This window comes from Rhinoderma darwinii, chromosome 5 (genome assembly GCF_050947455.1).
Source record: "Rhinoderma darwinii isolate aRhiDar2 chromosome 5, aRhiDar2.hap1, whole genome shotgun sequence".
In the NCBI taxonomy this organism is placed as follows: Eukaryota; Metazoa; Chordata; class Amphibia; order Anura; family Rhinodermatidae; genus Rhinoderma; species Rhinoderma darwinii.
In genome coordinates, this window is record NC_134691.1 from 230,408,869 (window position 1) to 230,434,508 (window position 25,640).

At 47.7% G+C, this 25,640-nt stretch overlaps 5 non-coding genes and 6 pseudogenes across 5 annotated transcripts; all 11 read right to left on the minus strand.

The window, feature by feature from the left end:
• Positions 1–430: 430 nt before the first annotated feature.
• Positions 431–621, minus strand: LOC142653614 (U2 spliceosomal RNA). The gene has a single exon (XR_012848540.1). It is a non-coding gene; the product is annotated as a U2 spliceosomal RNA (small nuclear RNA).
• A 1,316-nt stretch (positions 622–1,937) lies between these two features.
• On the minus strand, positions 1,938–2,128 carry LOC142653615 (U2 spliceosomal RNA). Its single transcript, XR_012848541.1, has one exon. It is a non-coding gene; the product is annotated as a U2 spliceosomal RNA (small nuclear RNA).
• A 1,338-nt stretch (positions 2,129–3,466) lies between these two features.
• Positions 3,467–3,657, minus strand: LOC142653616 (U2 spliceosomal RNA). The gene has a single exon (XR_012848542.1). It is a non-coding gene; the product is annotated as a U2 spliceosomal RNA (small nuclear RNA).
• A 1,346-nt stretch (positions 3,658–5,003) lies between these two features.
• Positions 5,004–5,194, minus strand: LOC142653720 (U2 spliceosomal RNA). The gene has a single exon (XR_012848637.1). It is a non-coding gene; the product is annotated as a U2 spliceosomal RNA (small nuclear RNA).
• A 1,312-nt stretch (positions 5,195–6,506) lies between these two features.
• LOC142654575 (U2 spliceosomal RNA) lies at positions 6,507–6,648 on the minus strand (annotated as a pseudogene).
• Positions 6,649–7,990: 1,342 nt separating this feature from the next.
• LOC142654243 (U2 spliceosomal RNA) lies at positions 7,991–8,159 on the minus strand (annotated as a pseudogene).
• Positions 8,160–14,871: 6,712 nt separating this feature from the next.
• On the minus strand, positions 14,872–15,057 carry LOC142654024 (U2 spliceosomal RNA). Its single transcript, XR_012848833.1, has one exon. It is a non-coding gene; the product is annotated as a U2 spliceosomal RNA (small nuclear RNA).
• Positions 15,058–15,832: 775 nt separating this feature from the next.
• LOC142654734 (U2 spliceosomal RNA) lies at positions 15,833–15,902 on the minus strand (annotated as a pseudogene).
• Positions 15,903–17,236: 1,334 nt separating this feature from the next.
• LOC142653797 (U2 spliceosomal RNA) lies at positions 17,237–17,412 on the minus strand (annotated as a pseudogene).
• A 5,559-nt stretch (positions 17,413–22,971) lies between these two features.
• LOC142654545 (U2 spliceosomal RNA) lies at positions 22,972–23,073 on the minus strand (annotated as a pseudogene).
• Positions 23,074–24,415: 1,342 nt separating this feature from the next.
• On the minus strand, positions 24,416–24,587 carry LOC142654093 (U2 spliceosomal RNA; annotated as a pseudogene).
• Positions 24,588–25,640: the final 1,053 nt, after the last annotated feature.

The window sequence follows — 25,640 nt, forward strand, 5'->3', positions numbered from 1 at the left end:
TAGGCGGCTGGCTGCTTTAATGGCTGTTTGCTGTTCCCCTACTCCACTCCACTCCACTATTTGACTGTGGTGCTGCATCAATCAGTGGCTGGCTCAGGTGCAGCTCTTTAACTTACCTAAAAGGGAGGGCGGAGAGAAGACAAGGAAGGTGAATGAGCTGTTCCAATGTGAAATGCCGGAAACACAGAAACACAGAAGACACACACACACACACACACACACACACACACACACACACACAACAAGAGGTGGCAATGTATTAATTAATTGCATTTAATAAATGAGCTCATTATCACACATGACTGTACAAATGCATTGTCCAACAGGTGTTGAAATAATGGGATTAAAAGGGGAGATCCCATCAGAAAGACAAAAACAATAGCAAACACAAATAGCACTTTTGGAATCTGATTTTAGTCAACACATAAGGGAAGGGTGCACCGGTCCTGGAAATACTGCAATACCAGGTCAATGCGTGGAGTGGACAGAGCAAGCTCTATTTCCATCTCCCTGTTCGAAAAATCCATTTAATATATGGTCCCCAGATAGGGGACGTATCAGATATTAAACTGATAAGAACAGATACTACACTTGATCTTAGCCAAAAGGCCGAGAAGCGATAACCCGAATGGGCCGGCCGTTGACCGAGCCTGCCTAATACTGCTGTTCACCCCTTGCAGCGATTGATTCAGCCTACTCCTAGGCAATTCCATGGGGCCCTGCAGGCTCACACACATTTACAGCTACTAAGCGGGAGGGAGGTGAATAAAGGCCGGAGAGGAAGCCAGACAGGATTTGCTTCTTTTGCTTGCACCACAATGCAGTGCTGAAAGAGGAGGAGGAATCTACATAAAAACGCCTTCCTGGCAACGCCCAAATGCCCTCCTGCCATGCAGATAAACACTGGCAGCGGCAGCAAGTGCATGCCCACAGCCACCCCTTGTTCCTTCACACCTTGTATCAGCTTTAATCCAATCCAGTCCGGTGCTGCCTGCTGAGCAGCACTGACCAACACTGCCTGGGCCCAGGCTTTTATCTCTGAGGCAGGCCCCATTATGATGTCAGAAAGCTGGCTCTGGAATCCTGAGGGCTCCACTATGACACGTGCAAAGTTCCGTCTGAACTTTATATAAGACGGTGCGGCTCAGTCAGTCACTCAGTGTTGCCTGAGAGGGCAACACTGCAACAGCCGGCCGCCAGGCTGTCTTTTTTTTGCACAGCTACTTGCCTCCAGGAGGCCACAAGAGGGAGACAAGGGACTGCAAAATGGAAAATAGGCATCCACCAACTTTACAGACAACTTCTCTTTGCTCCTACAACCTCCATCCTTGCACAGTTTGTTATTCTTCCAGGTAACATAGTAACAAATCCAAATTGCTGCTCTCTTTGTAGGCAAGCAAGGGTTTGTTGCAACTGCAATTCTTACTTCTTCTTGAAATGTAGGGACGACAGTACATTCCATCACATCCATCTAGTGTACACAGGTAGGTCCATTGTGGCGGGTAGGCGGCTGGCTGCTTTAATGGCTGTTTGCTGTTCCCCTACTCCACTCCACTCCACTATTTGACTGTGGTGCTGCATCAATCAGTGGCTGGCTCAGGTGCAGCTCTTTAACTTACCTAAAAGGGAGGGCGGAGAGAAGACAAGGAAGGTGAATGAGCTGTTCCAATGTGAAATGCCGGAAACACAGAAACACAGAAGACACACACACACACACACACACACACACACACACACACACACACACAACAAGAGGTGGCAATGTATTAATTAATTGCATTTAATAAATGAGCTCATTATCACACATGACTGTACAAATGCATTGTCCAACAGGTGTTGAAATAATGGGATTAAAAGGGGAGATCCCATCAGAAAGACAAAAACAATAGCAAACACAAATAGCACTTTTGGAATCTGATTTTAGTCAACACATAAGGGAAGGGTGCACCGGTCCTGGAAATACTGCAATACCAGGTCAATGCGTGGAGTGGACAGAGCAAGCTCTATTTCCATCTCCCTGTTCGAAAAATCCATTTAATATATGGTCCCCAGATAGGGGACGTATCAGATATTAAACTGATAAGAACAGATACTACACTTGATCTTAGCCAAAAGGCCGAGAAGCGATAACCCGAATGGGCCGGCCGTTGACCGAGCCTGCCTAATACTGCTGTTCACCCCTTGCAGCGATTGATTCAGCCTACTCCTAGGCAATTCCATGGGGCCCTGCAGGCTCACACACATTTACAGCTACTAAGCGGGAGGGAGGTGAATAAAGGCCGGAGAGGAAGCCAGACAGGATTTGCTTCTTTTGCTTGCACCACAATGCAGTGCTGAAAGAGGAGGAGGAATCTACATAAAAACGCCTTCCTGGCAACGCCCAAATGCCCTCCTGCCATGCAGATAAACACTGGCAGCGGCAGCAAGTGCATGCCCACAGCCACCCCTTGTTCCTTCACACCTTGTATCAGCTTTAATCCAATCCAGTCCGGTGCTGCCTGCTGAGCAGCACTGACCAACACTGCCTGGGCCCAGGCTTTTATCTCTGAGGCAGGCCCCATTATGATGTCAGAAAGCTGGCTCTGGAATCCTGAGGGCTCCACTATGACACGTGCAAAGTTCCGTCTGAACTTTATATAAGACGGTGCGGCTCAGTCAGTCACTCAGTGTTGCCTGAGAGGGCAACACTGCAACAGCCGGCCGCCAGGCTGTCTTTTTTTTGCACAGCTACTTGCCTCCAGGAGGCCACAAGAGGGAGACAAGGGACTGCAAAATGGAAAATAGGCATCCACCAACTTTACAGACAACTTCTCTTTGCTCCTACAACCTCCATCCTTGCACAGTTTGTTATTCTTCCAGGTAACATAGTAACAAATCCAAATTGCTGCTCTCTTTGTAGGCAAGCAAGGGTTTGTTGCAACTGCAATTCTTACTTCTTCTTGAAATGTAGGGACGACAGTACATTCCATCACATCCATCTAGTGTACACAGGTAGGTCCATTGTGGCGGGTAGGCGGCTGGCTGCTTTAATGGCTGTTTGCTGTTCCCCTACTCCACTCCACTCCACTATTTGACTGTGGTGCTGCATCAATCAGTGGCTGGCTCAGGTGCAGCTCTTTAACTTACCTAAAAGGGAGGGCGGAGAGAAGACAAGGAAGGTGAATGAGCTGTTCCAATGTGAAATGCCGGAAACACAGAAACACAGAAGACACACACACACACACACACACACACACACACACACACACACACACACACACACACACACACACACACAACAAGAGGTGGCAATGTATTAATTAATTGCATTTAATAAATGAGCTCATTATCACACATGACTGTACAAATGCATTGTCCAACAGGTGTTGAAATAATGGGATTAAAAGGGGAGATCCCATCAGAAAGACAAAAACAATAGCAAACACAAATAGCACTTTTGGAATCTGATTTTAGTCAACACATAAGGGAAGGGTGCACCGGTCCTGGAAATACTGCAATACCAGGTCAATGCGTGGAGTGGACAGAGCAAGCTCTATTTCCATCTCCCTGTTCGAAAAATCCATTTAATATATGGTCCCCAGATAGGGGACGTATCAGATATTAAACTGATAAGAACAGATACTACACTTGATCTTAGCCAAAAGGCCGAGAAGCGATAACCCGAATGGGCCGGCCGTTGACCGAGCCTGCCTAATACTGCTGTTCACCCCTTGCAGCGATTGATTCAGCCTACTCCTAGGCAATTCCATGGGGCCCTGCAGGCTCACACACATTTACAGCTACTAAGCGGGAGGGAGGTGAATAAAGGCCGGAGAGGAAGCCAGACAGGATTTGCTTCTTTTGCTTGCACCACAATGCAGTGCTGAAAGAGGAGGAGGAATCTACATAAAAACGCCTTCCTGGCAACGCCCAAATGCCCTCCTGCCATGCAGATAAACACTGGCAGCGGCAGCAAGTGCATGCCCACAGCCACCCCTTGTTCCTTCACACCTTGTATCAGCTTTAATCCAATCCAGTCCGGTGCTGCCTGCTGAGCAGCACTGACCAACACTGCCTGGGCCCAGGCTTTTATCTCTGAGGCAGGCCCCATTATGATGTCAGAAAGCTGGCTCTGGAATCCTGAGGGCTCCACTATGACACGTGCAAAGTTCCGTCTGAACTTTATATAAGACGGTGCGGCTCAGTCAGTCACTCAGTGTTGCCTGAGAGGGCAACACTGCAACAGCCGGCCGCCAGGCTGTCTTTTTTTTGCACAGCTACTTGCCTCCAGGAGGCCACAAGAGGGAGACAAGGGACTGCAAAATGGAAAATAGGCATCCACCAACTTTACAGACAACTTCTCTTTGCTCCTACAACCTCCATCCTTGCACAGTTTGTTATTCTTCCAGGTAACATAGTAACAAATCCAAATTGCTGCTCTCTTTGTAGGCAAGCAAGGGTTTGTTGCAACTGCAATTCTTACTTCTTCTTGAAATGTAGGGACGACAGTACATTCCATCACATCCATCTAGTGTACACAGGTAGGTCCATTGTGGCGGGTAGGCGGCTGGCTGCTTTAATGGCTGTTTGCTGTTCCCCTACTCCACTCCACTCCACTATTTGACTGTGGTGCTGCATCAATCAGTGGCTGGCTCAGGTGCAGCTCTTTAACTTACCTAAAAGGGAGGGCGGAGAGAAGACAAGGAAGGTGAATGAGCTGTTCCAATGTGAAATGCCGGAAACACAGAAACACAGAAGACACACACACACACACACACACACACACACACACACACACACACACACACACACACACACACACACACACACACACAACAAGAGGTGGCAATGTATTAATTAATTGCATTTAATAAATGAGCTCATTATCACACATGACTGTACAAATGCATTGTCCAACAGGTGTTGAAATAATGGGATTAAAAGGGGAGATCCCATCAGAAAGACAAAAACAATAGCAAACACAAATAGCACTTTTGGAATCTGATTTTAGTCAACACATAAGGGAAGGGTGCACCGGTCCTGGAAATACTGCAATACCAGGTCAATGCGTGGAGTGGACAGAGCAAGCTCTATTTCCATCTCCCTGTTCGAAAAATCCATTTAATATATGGTCCCCAGATAGGGGACGTATCAGATATTAAACTGATAAGAACAGATTTTTTACTTTTTTATTGAATTATTCAGAAAATACAATACATTATATCAGAAGAATTTTGCAAAACATGAACAACAGATAAGAACAAAAAACATCAAAGTCCTGACATCAGAAACATTTAAATCATGTCACCAAGCCTTTTCTAACCGCGCAAACAGCAAGCATCTCCAATAGTTCCTGCTTCAGGGGTTTACCATCCCATTCATTCTTGACCTCTTCCACCAACCAAGGTGGTATTTTATATGTTTCCATAAAACGGAAAAATTGTTTTGTCAAATGCGTCTCTATTATTCCACGCAAAACCTCTACATCCGCCTTCTTCCGTAAATTAATCGACTCTCTTATTATATCCTCTCTTTCTTCACTTTCTTCTTTAGATATTTTAGCTTTCCCAATTTTCCTTTTTTCAGCAATTTTACCTTTGCCCACATCAGTATCTTTAATACCTCCTCCTCCACTATTCTCCACTTTTTCCGTTACTGAAGAAACCTCTTCAATATTCGGTTTACTTTTCTCCCTGCTTGCTCCACTCTCTTGTTGCACTCCTCTTCTATGTCTCTTTGGACATATCCTGAAGACATGCCCACCCTCTCCACACATGTTACAAATCTTTTCCTCTTTGCAGTCTTGATAGTCGTGGCCTTCATGCAAACATTTTGTACACACAATCTTTTGACATTCTGCTGTATTGTGCCCATATTTCTTACAGTTCCTGCAAAAAATGTCCATTCCAGAAAAGAACAAATCTCCAGTCGTGTTTCCAATTTTAAAGCGAGCTGGTGGGGTTACCATTTTTCCTGAAGTTCTGTCCAGTTTCATTGAACAAAAAAATCTCCATTTTCCGGTCCAGAAGCCAAATTCATTCAGAACTTTGCCTTTCTCCACAACTTTCTCGCAATACTTCCCTAGGAATATACTAATATCCTCCTCTTCAACATATGGCGAGTACATCTTGACGGTCACAAGACGCTGCCACACAGAAAAGTGTGGTACCAACACCACACCTTCCAACTTTGGATCTTCACGTGACTTCAACAAGTTTACCGAAAACTTCAAATACGTTTCTTCATTGATGAACGTGACGTCATAGACACCTCTCTGTGGGTAGTCCATTACCGCCAGTATGTCCTCCTTGCTCAGCCGAAACAGTCCCAGCAACAAATCTTCGCTCAGGAAACGCAGGTCTTTCTTGGTCCTTTCCAGTTCCGTCACCGTAAAACGAACAGCATTCCTGGTCCTCATATATTCCGGTATGGCCTCCATTCTGATGGTTTTCAGGATAGACCTTCAACACCGAGGTGTCAGGTGGGTGATCGCTCCTCGTTGCCCTGGACTAATCCTCCTCCCCAATAGCAGCAGAGGGGTGAAGTCTCTTGTGAAAGAGACGATCCCCCCAGGCCAAGGAAAAGGGTACCAGGGCACCTCCTGACCAAGAAACAAGGCAATACCCTAAAGCACTACACTTGATCTTAGCCAAAAGGCCGAGAAGCGATAACCCGAATGGGCCGGCCGTTGACCGAGCCTGCCTAATACTGCTGTTCACCCCTTGCAGCGATTGATTCAGCCTACTCCTAGGCAATTCCATGGGGCCCTGCAGGCTCACACACATTTACAGCTACTAAGCGGGAGGGAGGTGAATAAAGGCCGGAGAGGAAGCCAGACAGGATTTGCTTCTTTTGCTTGCACCACAATGCAGTGCTGAAAGAGGAGGAGGAATCTACATAAAAACGCCTTCCTGGCAACGCCCAAATGCCCTCCTGCCATGCAGATAAACACTGGCAGCGGCAGCAAGTGCATGCCCACAGCCACCCCTTGTTCCTTCACACCTTGTATCAGCTTTAATCCAATCCAGTCCGGTGCTGCCTGCTGAGCAGCACTGACCAACACTGCCTGGGCCCAGGCTTTTATCTCTGAGGCAGGCCCCATTATGATGTCAGAAAGCTGGCTCTGGAATCCTGAGGGCTCCACTATGACACGTGCAAAGTTCCGTCTGAACTTTATATAAGACGGTGCGGCTCAGTCAGTCACTCAGTGTTGCCTGAGAGGGCAACACTGCAACAGCCGGCCGCCAGGCTGTCTTTTTTTTGCACAGCTACTTGCCTCCAGGAGGCCACAAGAGGGAGACAAGGGACTGCAAAATGGAAAATAGGCATCCACCAACTTTACAGACAACTTCTCTTTGCTCCTACAACCTCCATCCTTGCACAGTTTGTTATTCTTCCAGGTAACATAGTAACAAATCCAAATTGCTGCTCTCTTTGTAGGCAAGCAAGGGTTTGTTGCAACTGCAATTCTTACTTCTTCTTGAAATGTAGGGACGACAGTACATTCCATCACATCCATCTAGTGTACACAGGTAGGTCCATTGTGGCGGGTAGGCGGCTGGCTGCTTTAATGGCTGTTTGCTGTTCCCCTACTCCACTCCACTCCACTATTTGACTGTGGTGCTGCATCAATCAGTGGCTGGCTCAGGTGCAGCTCTTTAACTTACCTAAAAGGGAGGGCGGAGAGAAGACAAGGAAGGTGAATGAGCTGTTCCAATGTGAAATGCCGGAAACACAGAAACACAGAAGACACACACACACACACACACACACACACACACACACACACACACACACACACACACACACACACACACACACAACAAGAGGTGGCAATGTATTAATTAATTGCATTTAATAAATGAGCTCATTATCACACATGACTGTACAAATGCATTGTCCAACAGGTGTTGAAATAATGGGATTAAAAGGGGAGATCCCATCAGAAAGACAAAAACAATAGCAAACACAAATAGCACTTTTGGAATCTGATTTTAGTCAACACATAAGGGAAGGGTGCACCGGTCCTGGAAATACTGCAATACCAGGTCAATGCGTGGAGTGGACAGAGCAAGCTCTATTTCCATCTCCCTGTTCGAAAAATCCATTTAATATATGGTCCCCAGATAGGGGACGTATCAGATATTAAACTGATAAGAACAGATTTTTTTTTAAGTTGGCTACCCCTTTTCAGGGGTGTCAATGATTTATTTCATGATAAAAAATACAGTTTACAATAAAACCAACTTTTGTACAAATGAATAACAATAAAATCAATATTTCATTGCATTACATTACATAAAAGGGACATGGTGGCAAATCTTTATATGTTGGAGTTCCATTCTTTCACAAACCATTTATTAAGAAGGGTGGCATTTCTTTTTTTGTCTAATAAATAATAAATGTACATTTCGCTAAAACAAAGACCTAAAACATCATCAGTAGATAAAACATCGTGCTTAAAAATCAGGATGTTCCTGGCCTTCCATAGAGCTTCTTTGGCGCAATTCATCGTCTTCCACGCTATTATCTTTTGGCTCGCGGTTGGGCATCCAAATAGTCCATATAAAATATCTTCATAATTCAAGTCTTTCAGGTCTGCCATCTTTACCAAAAGAGGGAATATTTTTTTCCAAAATTCCTTCGCAAAATCACACGTCCAAAAAATGTGTCGAATCGTTTCCTCGGCCTGGCAGCCTTCCCTCGGGCAGACGGCAGACCTCGCGAGCCTCCTTCTGTATTGGAATGCCCGGCATGGAAGACATTGATGAATGCAGCTCCAGGCCAGGTCCATCTGTGTATTAAAAAGATAAAACACATTAATAATTTTGAAGATAAAAGCACTTCGTTCCTCATTAAAATTCTCAATCCTGCTGACCGTCTCACTTTCTCTTAGGTCTTTAATTAATTTTTTACTATTTTTCAGCTCATTTACATTTTTTCCCTTCAGGTTGAATAAGGTCACTATCTTTTCTAAAATCACATAGTTTATTGAGAGTTTAAAAGCGTAAGGTGAGGATAAAACAATGTTGAACCACCCAAACCTTCGCATTAAAAACCCTGTATTAAAACGTAAAAAATAGGACCAATAATGTTCTTTAAAAAGGGAATTAAAACAGAAACTGAAGAACTTGATTAAAAGAAACCTGTTAAAATTCGGAAAATCTTTGCCACCCTTCGGTTTGGATTTCATCACAATCTCTCTTTTAAGTTTCTCCATTCTGGAACTCCAAAAGAAGGTAAAACATGCTTTAGTAATTTTTTGCAATAAAACCGTGGGGGGAGGGAAAACCATACTGAGATATAAAAGCAGGGGTAAAATGACCATTTTAATAATTAAAACTTTTCCCTCCATGGTAAGTTTTCTCATGTTCCACATGCATATTTTTTGATTTACCTTCTGCGCCACCATGTCCCAACTGATAAAACCATTATCGCACTCACTGAAGGAGACACCTAAAATCGTAATATTATCTGACACAGGGACGGGTATGTCTCTAAAAGCCATGCTTCCTATATTTAAAATATTACTTTTGTCGAAGTTCACCTTAAAACCGGAAGCACAGCAATAAAACTCAATTTGTCTGAGGGTTCTCTGAAGCGACAGGGTGTCCCTGCAAAAAACCGCTACATCGTCCATGTACCCCACTGCTTTAGCCTCTACGCCGCCACCCCCGGGCAGGGGGACTCCACGTATTAACTTATCGCGGCGAATTGTACACAGTAGAGGCTCTAATGCGCAAATAAAAAGCAGTGGGGACAAGGGACACCCCTGCTTCACCCCTGAGTCTAAAATCACGTCCTGTGTCTTAAAACCATTCACTAAAATTTTGCTTGTGCAATCTTTATAAAAGGCTTTAAGTGATAATAAAAATCCTTCAGGTATACCCATACGCTCTAAAACCTTAAAAAGATAAAAATGAGAGACACGGTCGAACGCCTTCTCGAAGTCTATAGATAAAATGGCTAATTTACCTCTTCTAGACCTCGTGTCCTCAATCACATCTTTTACCAGGTTAAGATTATCCCAGATGCTGCGGCCTGGCACCCCACACACCTGGTTAGAGTGTACAATGTGGGGTATTATGGCTTTTAATCTATTTGCGCACACTTTTGCCATTATTTTATAGTCGCTATTCAGAAGGGTTATTGGTCTCCAGTTCTTCAAAACTGCGATGTCACCTTTCTTATGTAGCAGGGAGACCTCACCCTTCCGCCAGGACTTAGGCAGCATCTTGGAATTAAAAACTTCATAAAAAAGGCTAAAAAGATCCTCTTTTAAAATGTCATAAAATTTGACATAAAACTCACTGGGTATACCGTCCGGTCCGGGAACTTTTCCGGCTTTAAAACTCTTTACCGTTTCTAAAACCTCCTGCTCCGTCAGCTCCTGTAATAAAAAATTCTGGGAGACAGGGTCTAAAACAGTAGTAATCTCCTTCAGTGAGTCACGCATAAAATTATGATCCACAGTTTTAACACTAAAAAGGTCAGCATAAAACTCATGAACTTTACTTAAAATACCCTGTACATCTGACACACCTTCAATATTTTTAATAATAGCCTTTTTATTGTTAATTTTTTTAAAAAAGTACCTGGAGCAGGTCTCATTCTCCTCCACATGCTGAATTTTGGAACGAAAAATGATTTCTTTGCCTTTCTGCTCCAGGCACTGAGCTATTTCTTTTTTTAAATTAGTGATATCAGTTTTAACGTCAATTTCATTATCTCTCATCTTGTACAGGGTCTGCAGACGGGTGCTGAGAATTTTAAAAAAAGCATGTTTTTCTCTGGCTTTCGCCACGCTCTTTTTAATAAAAAATTCCTTTATTCTTTTTTTCATTTTCTCCCACCATGCACTGATGGGAGTACGCATGTCTCTCCCCCGCCTGCATTTTTGGTAAAATTCAATAAAATCAGTAAAAACCTGTGGATCATCTAAAAGGGAAACATTTAACTTCCAGGACTTCTTACACACCGGTTTATTAAAATCACGCTTTACATAAAATGATAAAAGCTTGTGATCTGAGAAAACATTAGTTAAAACTTCACAATTAAAAGGCAGTACATTCTCATTACAAAAAATAAAATCTATCCTGGAGCTACAGGTGGCGTTGCTCCAGGTAACGCCGGCTTCCTCTGGGCTGCTCCTATTACATTCTTTGTACAAATCTGTTAATTTAAAATCATTTACAATATCTTTGAGCAGTCCAGAGGTCTTATCGTAATTCCTACTTGTAGTACTGGTAAGCCGGCGTTCCCCCCTCAGGATACAGTTAAAATCACCTGCGAGGATAAAAGGCTCAGTTGTATTAATAAAAAGAGGTAACATTTCTAGCATCTCTGCTCTCTCCTTTTTGTCAGGTGAGCCGTAAAAATTTAAAAACTGCCATTTTACGCCGTCAATAAAAGCTTTAACCAATAAAATACGTCCTGGAAGAATCTCTTGAATAAAATCAATAAAAACGTTTCCCTTAAAAAGAATGGCGACCCCTGCTGATCTGGACTCGTTAGATCCAGACCAGACTGATGGACCATACTTCCAATCCTCTTTGTATTTATGGTACTTCATTGCATGGGGAATGCCGCACTCCTGCAGGAAAAAAACAGAGGCTGCCAGGCCAGATAAAAAACTGAAGAGAGCAACCCTTCTGACTTTGGACTTGGCGCCCCTCACGTTGAGGGAGATCCCCTTTATTTCAGACATCGTGGAGTTTTAATTGTGTTAGTCTTGATTTTAAAAAATAAATAATCGTGTTACTTAAAATCAGACTTGGCCTCCACCAGCAATACCAGAAATCTCGCTTGAACTCATCTCCCCGCCCTCGTCTGACTCTAGCGAGAAAGGGGATGATTCAGGAGAGGAACTACCTTCCGTGAGCGTCGAGCCAACAGCCCTCATCTCGTATACAGGGAGTCCAGATTCACACAGCCTTACCTGGGTCTCTAACGGCTGACCATATAGGTCTGTATCGGGTGGGTCCCCCAAGGGCCCCGCCGCTCCCCCCTGAGGCCGTGCAGGCCGTGCAGGCCGTTCTAGAGGGGGAGGTTGCGCACATGGCGGGGTGTCGGTTGGCTCGGGGGGAACAGTGCCCACCCTCCTCACCAGTAACGACGAGGGGGCGGTCCTAGGAGGAGCCTCACTTTGCTTTACGGACGTATCCATTTGCTCCTCCCCTGTCACCCCCCTACCGGCACGCTCCTGTTTACCCTTTTTACGGGGACCCACTTTCAGCCAACCTTCCTCTTCAGACTCCGTATCTAGAGACCCAGGATTGGGAGCAGGCCCGGCATCCACTGAGCAACCAGCACTCTGGGATGCCTCAGTTATCTCACTGGCCTGCCCCTTCTCAGCCTTACGTTTGGCTTGGCGTTTTTCCTTCGCACTGGACTCCCTTCTCTCCTCTGAGGCTGTTGGCTGTGAGGTACCTGCTTTGGCTCCAACAGACCGTACCCTTGAAGCCCAGGTACCCCGCTGCTCCTTTGCAGCATTGGCTTGTTCCTCTCCCTGAGGGCGGGGCTGGTCCGCTGGTGGAGCACGTGGGGGCGCCCCGGGTTGCTCTTCTTCTCCGCTTCGGTACCTATGAGGACAAGAAAAATACAAGTGACCAGTTTTTTGACAAAAGTTGCATTTTTTTTCTTCTGTGCACTCCCTTATATTGTGCTCTTTGCTTCCACAGTTTCTGCAGGTGACATCGCAGTTAAAACTGGTATGTCCATAGGTACCACAAGCCCTGCAGAAGTTTGGCATCCCTGAGAAGTAGAGGTCGCCATTCACATTTCCAATTTTAAAACGAGCCGGTGGTAATCTCGTTTCTTGGGTGGAGGGGTCCTTAATCAGCGTAACTAAAAACTTCCATTTGGCGGTCCACACTCCACACTCGTTCATCACTTTCCCCAGGAGTTTGACATTTTTGAAGTAGGCAGCTAGAAATGCTGCCACTTCCATATCTCTCACATATGGGGAATACATTTTAATCACCACGAGTTTGGTTATTTCAAATTCATGCTCTACTACCTTGACTCCCGCTGCTACGAGTTCACCTTGTTTCCTCTCAGCTCGGTCCATAGCATCACGGAGTATTCCTTCTCCCATGAAGGTGACATCGTAGATTCCTCGCTTCGGGTAGTCCTGGATAGCCAAGAGCTCGTTCTTGTGGACCGCCAGCAGATCTTCCAAAATGGCGTGGACTAAAAATTTAATACCACGGGGACCGCCTCCACCCTCTGCCACGATAAATCGTGCAGAATTCTTAAGCCGGGCGTACACCGGCACCGCATCGGGTTCGCCTGCCATTTGCGTGGCCAGGTCGAACCGCACAGCTTTCGCTGCGCCCCTTGTCTTACGGAGACCAAGGGGCTGGGGGGGATCGCAACTCGTTGCTCAGGACTAAGCCTCTCTCCCAAATAGCAGCACGGGGGTGAAGTCCAGGCGAACCTGGACGATCCCCCGAGGCCGAGAGAGAGGGTACCTGAGCACCTTCTGACCAAAAACCTCCTGTATAAATACACTTGGTCTTAGCCAAAAGGCCGAGAAGCGATAACCCGAATGGGCCGGCCGTTGACCGAGCCTGCCTAATACTGCTGTTCACCCCTTGCAGCGATTGATTCAGCCTACTCCTAGGCAATTCCATGGGGCCCTGCAGGCTCACACACATTTACAGCTACTAAGCGGGAGGGAGGTGAATAAAGGCCGGAGAGGAAGCCAGACAGGATTTGCTTCTTTTGCTTGCACCACAATGCAGTGCTGAAAGAGGAGGAGGAATCTACATAAAAACGCCTTCCTGGCAACGCCCAAATGCCCTCCTGCCATGCAGATAAACACTGGCAGCGGCAGCAAGTGCATGCCCACAGCCACCCCTTGTTCCTTCACACCTTGTATCAGCTTTAATCCAATCCAGTCCGGTGCTGCCTGCTGAGCAGCACTGACCAACACTGCCTGGGCCCAGGCTTTTATCTCTGAGGCAGGCCCCATTATGATGTCAGAAAGCTGGCTCTGGAATCCTGAGGGCTCCACTATGACACGTGCAAAGTTCCGTCTGAACTTTATATAAGACGGTGCGGCTCAGTCAGTCACTCAGTGTTGCCTGAGAGGGCAACACTGCAACAGCCGGCCGCCAGGCTGTCTTTTTTTTGCACAGCTACTTGCCTCCAGGAGGCCACAAGAGGGAGACAAGGGACTGCAAAATGGAAAATAGGCATCCACCAACTTTACAGACAACTTCTCTTTGCTCCTACAACCTCCATCCTTGCACAGTTTGTTATTCTTCCAGGTAACATAGTAACAAATCCAAATTGCTGCTCTCTTTGTAGGCAAGCAAGGGTTTGTTGCAACTGCAATTCTTACTTCTTCTTGAAATGTAGGGACGACAGTACATTCCATCACATCCATCTAGTGTACACAGGTAGGTCCATTGTGGCGGGTAGGCGGCTGGCTGCTTTAATGGCTGTTTGCTGTTCCCCTACTCCACTCCACTCCACTATTTGACTGTGGTGCTGCATCAATCAGTGGCTGGCTCAGGTGCAGCTCTTTAACTTACCTAAAAGGGAGGGCGGAGAGAAGACAAGGAAGGTGAATGAGCTGTTCCAATGTGAAATGCCGGAAACACAGAAACACAGAAGACACACACACACACACACACACACACACACACACACACACACACACACACACACACACACACACACACACACACACACACAACAAGAGGTGGCAATGTATTAATTAATTGCATTTAATAAATGAGCTCATTATCACACATGACTGTACAAATGCATTGTCCAACAGGTGTTGAAATAATGGGATTAAAAGGGGAGATCCCATCAGAAAGACAAAAACAATAGCAAACACAAATAGCACTTTTGGAATCTGATTTTAGTCAACACATAAGGGAAGGGTGCACCGGTCCTGGAAATACTGCAATACCAGGTCAATGCGTGGAGTGGACAGAGCAAGCTCTATTTCCATCTCCCTGTTCGAAAAATCCATTTAATATATGGTCCCCAGATAGGGGACGTATCAGATATTAAACTGATAAGAACAGATTTTTTATTGAAAGCCCGAGTCGTGCTTTCTATCACCCAAGTGCATAAAAAGTGCAGAGGTGCCACACAAAAAGTGCACAAGGATGCGGTCTATCGCAGCCCTTCTCTTAAAAGAGAGAGGCCCCGCATAACCATTCCCTGACCCTCCAAACCATAGGCCTAGAGGATCAAGGATCGATGGTCCCCCCTCGCCGAAGCTTAGGGAGACCCAAACACACTCCTAGGCTTCTACCTGGGCTGCCACCCCAGTGTCCACCTAGGAGCCTGCATCCTAGTTGCACCTCCCCTCCGAAGAAGGGAGGCCGGGTTGCAGGGGAAAAAGGAACCAGAAGGCCACACATTTTCCCCCTAGACCTCAGGAGGGTCCCAAAAGGGCACCGCATCCCAAAATCCTTGTGACAAACGTGACAAACACACAGTGAAAAACAAAATTAAATAAGTGGATGTGCGCTGTGATACAGCCTGGACATCCGCCAGGTATATAAAAATTCCTCATCTCCCAGCCAGAAGGCCGGGAGAATAAAGGTGTGTGCTTAAAAGTGTGAAAGAAGAGTGCGTGCAAGTGTGCCTTCACTCAGTGGGATCCCACCCCCAGTGAGTTAGGGCACCCCAGGGTCACCAGCCCTGGGGCACATAGCAACTCGGGCTTTCAAACTACCCGACCTCCTGACCTCGATCCGGCGGTCGCCTGGTCACCTACAAATGGTACCTTTAAACCAAATGCGTACACCAGAGCGATGACCGTTGTGGTTCCCTGCCCTCACCTCGGCGTTCTGTCATCCCCCTACGATGGCCCACGTACCACCGGCAGGGATGATTACTAACCTCAGCTTGAGCAGGTACTACACTTGATCTTAGCCAAAAGGCCGAGAAGCGATAACCCGAATGGGCCGGCCGTTGACCGAGCCTGCCTAATACTGCTGTTCACCCCTTGCAGCGATTGATTCAGCCTACTCCTAGGCAATTCCATGGGGCCCTGCAGGCTCACACACATTTACAGCTACTAAGCGGGAGGGAGGTGAATAAAGGCCGGAGAGGAAGCCAGACAGGATTTGCTTCTTTTGCTTGCACCACAATGCAGTGCTGAAAGAGGAGGAGGAATCTACATAAAAACGCCTTCCTGGCAACGCCCAAATGCCCTCCTGCCATGCAGATAAACACTGGCAGCGGCAGCAAGTGCATGCCCACAGCCACCCCTTGTTCCTTCACACCTTGTATCAGCTTTAATCCAATCCAGTCCGGTGCTGCCTGCTGAGCAGCACTGACCAACACTGCCTGGGCCCAGGCTTTTATCTCTGAGGCAGGCCCCATTATGATGTCAGAAAGCTGGCTCTGGAATCCTGAGGGCTCCACTATGACACGTGCAAAGTTCCGTCTGAACTTTATATAAGACGGTGCGGCTCAGTCAGTCACTCAGTGTTGCCTGAGAGGGCAACACTGCAACAGCCGGCCGCCAGGCTGTCTTTTTTTTGCACAGCTACTTGCCTCCAGGAGGCCACAAGAGGGAGACAAGGGACTGCAAAATGGAAAATAGGCATCCACCAACTTTACAGACAACTTCTCTTTGCTCCTACAACCTCCATCCTTGCACAGTTTGTTATTCTTCCAGGTAACATAGTAACAAATCCAAATTGCTGCTCTCTTTGTAGGCAAGCAAGGGTTTGTTGCAACTGCAATTCTTACTTCTTCTTGAAATGTAGGGACGACAGTACATTCCATCACATCCATCTAGTGTACACAGGTAGGTCCATTGTGGCGGGTAGGCGGCTGGCTGCTTTAATGGCTGTTTGCTGTTCCCCTACTCCACTCCACTCCACTATTTGACTGTGGTGCTGCATCAATCAGTGGCTGGCTCAGGTGCAGCTCTTTAACTTACCTAAAAGGGAGGGCGGAGAGAAGACAAGGAAGGTGAATGAGCTGTTCCAATGTGAAATGCCGGAAACACAGAAACACAGAAGACACACACACACACACACACACACACACACACACACACACACACACACACACACACACACACACAACAAGAGGTGGCAATGTATTAATTAATTGCATTTAATAAATGAGCTCATTATCACACATGACTGTACAAATGCATTGTCCAACAGGTGTTGAAATAATGGGATTAAAAGGGGAGATCCCATCAGAAAGACAAAAACAATAGCAAACACAAATAGCACTTTTGGAATCTGATTTTAGTCAACACATAAGGGAAGGGTGCACCGGTCCTGGAAATACTGCAATACCAGGTCAATGCGTGGAGTGGACAGAGCAAGCTCTATTTCCATCTCCCTGTTCGAAAAATCCATTTAATATATGGTCCCCAGATAGGGGACGTATCAGATATTAAACTGATAAGAACAGATTTTTTTGATTGAAAAATGCTTTATTGACAATCAATCGTCATCATACAAACATTACTGCGACGCAGCGCAAGCCATGAAGCAGCAAATAATAAATAATAACAGTCGTCAAACATAACATGACAGTATAATACACAGTACAGGCTAGCCTATGCTATACATTACACCACATGCTACACTAACATTCTTGCATTCACTAAAGCCAAACAACAAAGCATTACAGACAAGTGATGGGATAGGGGAGTGGGTAGGAGGGGATAGGGAAGGGGGAAATCACAGGCCCGAAGCTTTATTGAAAGACAACACACAAGAAGGGAGAGTGGGGGGAAGGGGAGTATCAGTCCTCTTCCTCATCGACGTCCGGGCTGTCCCAGGTGGAATAGTCTCTGAGCAGGCTGTGGATCAGCCTGCGGCAGTCCTGGACGGACACACTCTCTCTCCGCAAAATCAGACGGTTCCTGGCAAACCATATAGCGTCCTTAAAGCAGTTCATAAGGCGCCAGGCTTCCTGGATTGCTCCATCCGTGGTATTCCCAGGAAATAGTCCATAAAGTACCGAGCGGTACGACAGTCTGTTCCTGGGTACTGAGTCCTTGAGTTCATGTTCCAAGGCTTTCAACAGACCCTGTGCAAAGGGGCACTGCCAGAAAATGTGCAAAGATGTTTCCTCCGTGAAGGGGCACCTGGGGCAGTACCGGGTCTTGCACAGGTTGCGGGCATGCATGAATGACCTAAGAGGCAGTCCTCCCTGGATGGCCATCCATGAAATGTCCTTGTGCCCGTTGGTCAACCTGCCAGATGACACGTTAGTCCAAACAGTCTCCAACGTGTCGGCATGAAGCCCTGGAACAGACTCCAGTGAGTCCTTTGCTCTGATGTGCTTGTGGATCGTCTTAGGTTTCCACAAGTCGGGCTTAAGACCCTCCAGTTGATGCTCCCTCACGAACCGGACGACATCTCCGTAGAACCAGGGAGCGTGCCAGTTGTAAGGGAAGGAGCTGTCCCACTTGTCCCAGCCAAAACCTCGCCAGAGGGGAAGGAGGAAGTAGCGGGACATGGCCTTGCCCGCAGAGCCGTTTGCTGTCCTCAGAGTCCTACGAACACAGTCACATACAAAAGCGATCCGCAGCAGAGTGGGAATGTCGGGTATACCCTTCCCACCTTTGCGGGGCTCCTTGTACATAACAGTCCGCTTTACTCTGTCCATTTTCGAGCCCCAGATGAAGCGAAACACAGTCCTGGTAATGGCCCTCGAGACGGTGGCAAGAGGGGGCCATGCCTGTGCAGTGTATTGTAGCACAGGCAAGACTTCGTTACGCAGGACCATTGCTTTGCCCTCAATAGTGAGTTGTCTGAGGCTCCACAGTCCGATCCTTTGGTTGACTTTGGCCAAGCGTTCTTCCCACGACTTTAGGGCTGCACCTTCCTTACCGAACCAGACTCCCAGAATTTTGATGAAGTCCGGCTTGATAGTAAACGGGAAGGAGGCAGGAGAAGGCAGGTACCACTTTCCGAAGAGCATGGCTTCCGACTTCCCGCAGTTGACTTTTGCCCCTGAAGCGCGTCCGAACTCCTCACAGGTCTGGACGAGTGCAGTCACCGAACTCTGGTCAGCGCAGAAGACGGTCACGTCGTCCATGTACAGCGAGCATTTGACCTCGAAGTGTCCTGGACCTGGTGCGGTGATCCCTCTGATCTCTCCATTCTGCCGGATAGCCTCTGCGAAGAGCTCTATAACACAAACAAAAAGGAGAGGTGAAAGAGGACAGCCTTGTCTAACCCCCGACGATACAGGAAAGGGGTCAGTCTTCCAGCCGTTCACCAGCACCGAGCTGTAAATGTCACAATACATCAGGTTAACATACAAACAGAACAACCTGCCAAGCCGCAGCCTACGCAGAGCCTTACCCATGAATTCGTGAGAGACCCGGTCAAAAGCCTTCTCCTGATCCAGACTGACCAGGGCCGCGTGTGTACGGCGGCTTTGCATGTAATGCACCGTGTCCCTCACCAGGGCAAGACTGTCGGCCACCCTACGGCCAGGAATGCCGCAGGTTTGGTCCGATCCGATGATCCGTCCGATGACAACCTTCAGTCTGTTGGCCAATACTTTGGCGAGGATCTTGTAGTCCACGTTCAGGAGAGAGATGGGACGCCAGTTTTTCAGGTCACATCTCTCCCCCTTCCGCTTATACAAGATCGTGATCATGCCTTCTCTCAAGGACGGTGGCATTCTACCCTCCACCACCATCTCCTCATAGAGCTCCAGCAGGTCCGGACTGATCAAGTCCCCCAGCGCTACATAGAGCTCTGCTGGGAGACCATCACTGCCCGGGGTCCTGCCGGGTCTGAAGGATTTAGCGGCAGAGAGCAGTTCCTCCACCGTCAGGGGTACATCCATAGCCTCCGTACCTGCAGGATCAAGATGATTAGTGATACCTGACAGGAATTTATCGGCGGCTTCGGGGTCAGTGGTTTTCCGGGAGTAGAGGCTTCGGTAGTAGTCTGTGACGACTCCCATCACCTCCTTCTTCCCAGAATGCATGTTTCCGGTCTCATCTCGAAGTTCCTTCAGGGGCGTGTGGCCGGCATGGAGTTTCCTGAAAAAGAACGAGTTACATTTCTCACCCTTCTCCAGGTTCTCCACCTTGGAACGAAAGACAATTCGCTTGGATTCCTCCTCAAAGTGCCTTTTCAGGCCCTTTTTGGCTTCCTCCAGCTCCTTCCTGACGTCCCAGCCGCATTGAAGGAGGTCTTGCAGGGATCGCAGCTGACGCTGCATCTCTCTGAAGTCTCTCTTCCTCTCACACGCCTGTTGACGACTTTTTGCCTGAAAGAAACAACGAAATTCAACTTTAACATATTCCCACCAGTCACAGGTTTTGTCAAAGAAAACTTTATCATTCCTCCAAACAATATAGGCGTCTCTAAGTTCCGCCAGTACCTCCTCTCTTTCCAGCAGGGCACAATTCAGCTTCCAGGAGCCAGGGCCGGGAGGAAAACCGTGGCCGATGGCACCCTGGAAGAGAATGGCCCTGTGGTCAGAGAAGAAGCAGGGGACCATGGAGTGCCCATGCTGCTTGACTGCCCGGGAGGTGAACACAAAGTCAATCCGAGAACGAAGTGAGCCATCGGGTCGGCTCCATGAATAGTTCACAGAGCCAATCCCCATGGAGCCCACAACGTCCTGCAAGGATGCTTCGGTTACCATCTCGATAAGCAGTTTGGAACTGACATCCAGTTTGATTGAAGTGCCGGAACTTCGTCCATCCTCTTCGATGGGGCAGTTGAAGTCCCCGGCCATCACCACTGCCCTAGTGGTGGCGAGCTGGGTCCGCAGGGTCTGGAATAGTTCCAGGCGCTCAGCCTTCATAGGGGGAGCGTACACGTTGATGAGCCTAATCGGCTCTCCTGCCCAGGAACCGTCTACGACCAACAAGCGGCCGCAGGCGAGCTCCTGGACAGAGTCAACAGTAAATACGCTTCCCCTAATCAGGATGGCAACCCCTGCAGACTTACAGTCGCCCCCACCAGACCAGTAGGACGGGCCATGGGTCCACTGCCTGGCCAGATGATGGTATGACCTGGAAGAGGGGAGAGTACATTCCTGCAGCATAAATACATCACTCGACTGCTTGGAAAGAAAAGTTAGCACCATCTGACATCTAGTCCTATCTCTAACACTCCTCACATTGAGGCTAAAGATGTTAAGTTTAGCAGCCATGGGGGAGAATAAAGAAGGTTAGTGCAAACGATACACCTTAGTTACCAGTCCGGTCGGGCGGATCCTCCTCTCCTGGCGGGTCCGAAAGATCCAGCAGGCCCTCTGACAAAAATTGTTCCAGGATTGTAGCCACCTGGATGTCTGTTGTGAAGTCGATGACCTCAGGTTCAGACACGAGTTCCTCCACCATCTGCTCCATTTCCTCCTGCTGCGCAAGGGAATCTTCGCAGATTTCCACGACTTGTCGCTTTGAGGACTCAGCAGCTGGGCTGTCCCTCACCTTTCTCTTCCTCTGGATGGCACCTGAGGAGACAAGAGGGGGAAAATCCTCCAGGGAGAGGACTCCAGCAGCTGGAGGGGAAGATGTTAGTGCTGCTGGAGCTGGGGAGAAGGGAGGCTGGGTTGGGAGAGGTGCAGGTGACAGGACCACTGAGATGGGTGGGTAGGAGAAGGTGAGAGCCTCAGTGGGGGTGACAGGGGTTGGGGACGGGGGGGTGGGGAGGGCCGGGCGAGGGAGGGTGGGAAGGGTAGGGCGAGGGAGGGCCGGGAGACGGGGGGGAGGGACTGTCGTCTTCTTACCATCCTTCTTATTCCCGGTCTTCTGCGCCGCTGGAGCTCTGGCTGGGGCGGGGTTCCCTCTGGCCGGAGCTTTCGCCGCTACAGTTGCCCAGGATCGATCCCTCTTCGGGCAGTCCTTGTAGGAGTGGGCTGCTTGTCCGCAGAGGTTGCACATTGTCCGTTTCGGGCAGTCTTTGGTCTCGTGTCCTGTTACCCGGCAGTTCTTGCAGGCGTCCTCCTTGCAGTCCTTCACCGAATGACCCTTCTTGCTGCATCTCCTGCAGATCTGCGGCATGTCCGGGTAGTAGATGAGGCCGTAGGAGTTGCCCAGCGAGAATGACTGGGGCAGGTGTTGGAGGCCGTCTTCCGCGCTGGAATCCTTGTTCAGTCGGACGATTACCGACCACTTGCCAGTCCAGAAGCCGAGTCCGTTCAGGATGTGGGTGGGTTCCCTCACCACTGTGCAGAACCGCTTCAGGAGCGTGGTGATGTCTTTGCCGGGGGTGTGTGGGTTCCGCATTGAGACCGTCACCCGCCTTTCCTCTCTTTGGACAGGGCAGTTGCCCACAAAGCGAGAGAAAGGGGATTCAGGCCTCGCCGCTTTCACCATCTCCCAGTACCTTCTGCAGATGTTGATCGAAGCGAAGGTCACGAAGAACATCCCGGTCATGAAGGCCTGGATGCTGATGGTCTCCGGCTTAGCGAAGCCCTGGTCCAGGAGCATCTTCTGGCAGAACACTTCTTCCGTCATGTCCGGCACTCTCCCGTCCACCTCCTTCAGCTTCAGGGCCACCGTCTGCTTCATCCAGGGCTCCAGGGTTGGAGCAGCCTGGTTCGGCTTCCTGGTGGCCTGTTGGCTTGAGGAGGCTTCAGGAGGAGATGTCCTGGCCTGGGCCGGCTCACCTGGTCCATCAGCCTTCTTCTTCTGGGTGGCAGGGTTGCTGGTCGAGGCCATGGCTTCTTCCAGCTGTTCCTGTCGCTTGGGGAGGATCTTCGATAGCTCTTTCCCGAAGGGGGCGGAGCTATGCAAATCTTCTCCTTGCTGGCCGAGGTTCTTCCACGAAATTTCTTCCGCAGCGGTTCCTCGTCGAGCTTCTTCTGCGGCCGAGCTTCTTCAAAGATCCCCTTCAGCAGCGGCTCTTCTCCGAAGGTCTCTGTCGCAGTTCTCCTTCTTCTTCCCGGCAGCGATCTCCCGGAGCTTCTTCCCCGATGGCGGCTTCTCCCTTCTGGATCGTCGTCTTCGCTGGTTCTTCTCCGCAGTTCGTCGCCGGCTTCGTCTGGAACGCTCTTGGATCGCTAAGCTAGTGTTTATAGCCCCCAGTGGTTCTCCGAGCTATCTATCCTTACAAGGACTGATAAGAACAGATACTACACTTGATCTTAGCCAAAAGGCCGAGAAGCGATAACCCGAATGGGCCGGCCGTTGACCGAGCCTGCCTAATACTGCTGTTCACCCCTTGCAGCGATTGATTCAGCCTACTCCTAGGCAATTCCATGGGGCCCTGCAGGCTCACACACATTTACAGCTACTAAGCGGGAGGGAGGTGAATAAAGGCCGGAGAGGAAGCCAGACAGGATTTGCTTCTTTTGCTTGCACCACAATGCAGTGCTGAAAGAGGAGGAGGAATCTACATAAAAACGCCTTCCTGGCAACGCCCAAATGCCCTCCTGCCATGCAGATAAACACTGGCAGCGGCAGCAAGTGCATGCCCACAGCCACCCCTTGTTCCTTCACACCTTGTATCAGCTTTAATCCAATCCAGTCCGGTGCTGCCTGCTGAGCAGCACTGACCAACACTGCCTGGGCCCAGGCTTTTATCTCTGAGGCAGGCCCCATTATGATGTCAGAAAGCTGGCTCTGGAATCCTGAGGGCTCCACTATGACACGTGCAAAGTTCCGTCTGAACTTTATATAAGACGGTGCGGCTCAGTCAGTCACTCAGTGTTGCCTGAGAGGGCAACACTGCAACAGCCGGCCGCCAGGCTGTCTTTTTTTTGCACAGCTACTTGCCTCCAGGAGGCCACAAGAGGGAGACAAGGGACTGCAAAATGGAAAATAGGCATCCACCAACTTTACAGACAACTTCTCTTTGCTCCTACAACCTCCATCCTTGCACAGTTTGTTATTCTTCCAGGTAACATAGTAACAAATCCAAATTGCTGCTCTCTTTGTAGGCAAGCAAGGGTTTGTTGCAACTGCAATTCTTACTTCTTCTTGAAATGTAGGGACGACAGTACATTCCATCACATCCATCTAGTGTACACAGGTAGGTCCATTGTGGCGGGTAGGCGGCTGGCTGCTTTAATGGCTGTTTGCTGTTCCCCTACTCCACTCCACTCAACTATTTGACTGTGGTGCTGCATCAATCAGTGGCTGGCTCAGGTGCAGCTCTTTAACTTACCTAAAAGGGAGGGCGGAGAGAAGACAAGGAAGGTGAATGAGCTGTTCCAATGTGAAATGCCGGAAACACAGAAACACAGAAGACACACACACACACACACACACACACACACACACACACACACACACACACACACACACACACACACACACACAACAAGAGGTGGCAATGTATTAATTAATTGCATTTAATAAATGAGCTCATTATCACACATGACTGTACAAATGCATTGTCCAACAGGTGTTGAAATAATGGGATTAAAAGGGGAGATCCCATCAGAAAGACAAAAACAATAGCAAACACAAATAGCACTTTTGGAATCTGATTTTAGTCAACACATAAGGGAAGGGTGCACCGGTCCTGGAAATACTGCAATACCAGGTCAATGCGTGGAGTGGACAGAGCAAGCTCTATTTCCATCTCCCTGTTCGAAAAATCCATTTAATATATGGTCCCCAGATAGGGGACGTATCAGATATTAAACTGATAAGAACAGATTTTTTTTTTTAAAGTTGGCTACCCCTTTTCAGGGGTGTCAATGATTTATTTCATGATAAAAAATACAGTTTACAATAAAACCAACTTTTGTACAAATGAATAACAATAAAATCAATATTTCATTGCATTACATTACATAAAAGGGACATGGTGGCAAATCTTTATATGTTGGAGTTCCATTCTTTCACAAACCATTTATTAAGAAGGGTGGCATTTCTTTTTTTGTCTAATAAATAATAAATGTACATTTCGCTAAAACAAAGACCTAAAACATCATCAGTAGATAAAACATCGTGCTTAAAAATCAGGATGTTCCTGGCCTTCCATAGAGCTTCTTTGGCGCAATTCATCGTCTTCCACGCTATTATCTTTTGGCTCGCGGTTGGGCATCCAAATAGTCCATATAAAATATCTTCATAATTCAAGTCTTTCAGGTCTGCCATCTTTACCAAAAGAGGGAATATTTTTTTCCAAAATTTCTTCGCAAAATCACACGTCCAAAAAATGTGTCGAATCGTTTCCTCGGCCTGGCAGCCTTCCCTCGGGCAGACGGCAGACCTCGCGAGCCTCCTTCTGTATTGGAATGCCCGGCATGGAAGACATTGATGAATGCAGCTCCAGGCCAGGTCCATCTGTGTATTAAAAAGATAAAACACATTAATAATTTTGAAGATAAAAGCACTTCGTTCCTCATTAAAATTCTCAATCCTGCTGACCGTCTCACTTTCTCTTAGGTCTTTAATTAATTTTTTACTATTTTTCAGCTCATTTACATTTTTTCCCTTCAGGTTGAATAAGGTCACTATCTTTTCTAAAATCACATAGTTTATTGAGAGTTTAAAAGCGTAAGGTGAGGATAAAACAATGTTGAACCACCCAAACCTTCGCATTAAAAACCCTGTATTAAAACGTAAAAAATAGGACCAATAATGTTCTTTAAAAAGGGAATTAAAACAGAAACTGAAGAACTTGATTAAAAGAAACCTGTTAAAATTCGGAAAATCTTTGCCACCCTTCGGTTTGGATTTCATCACAATCTCTCTTTTAAGTTTCTCCATTCTGGAACTCCAA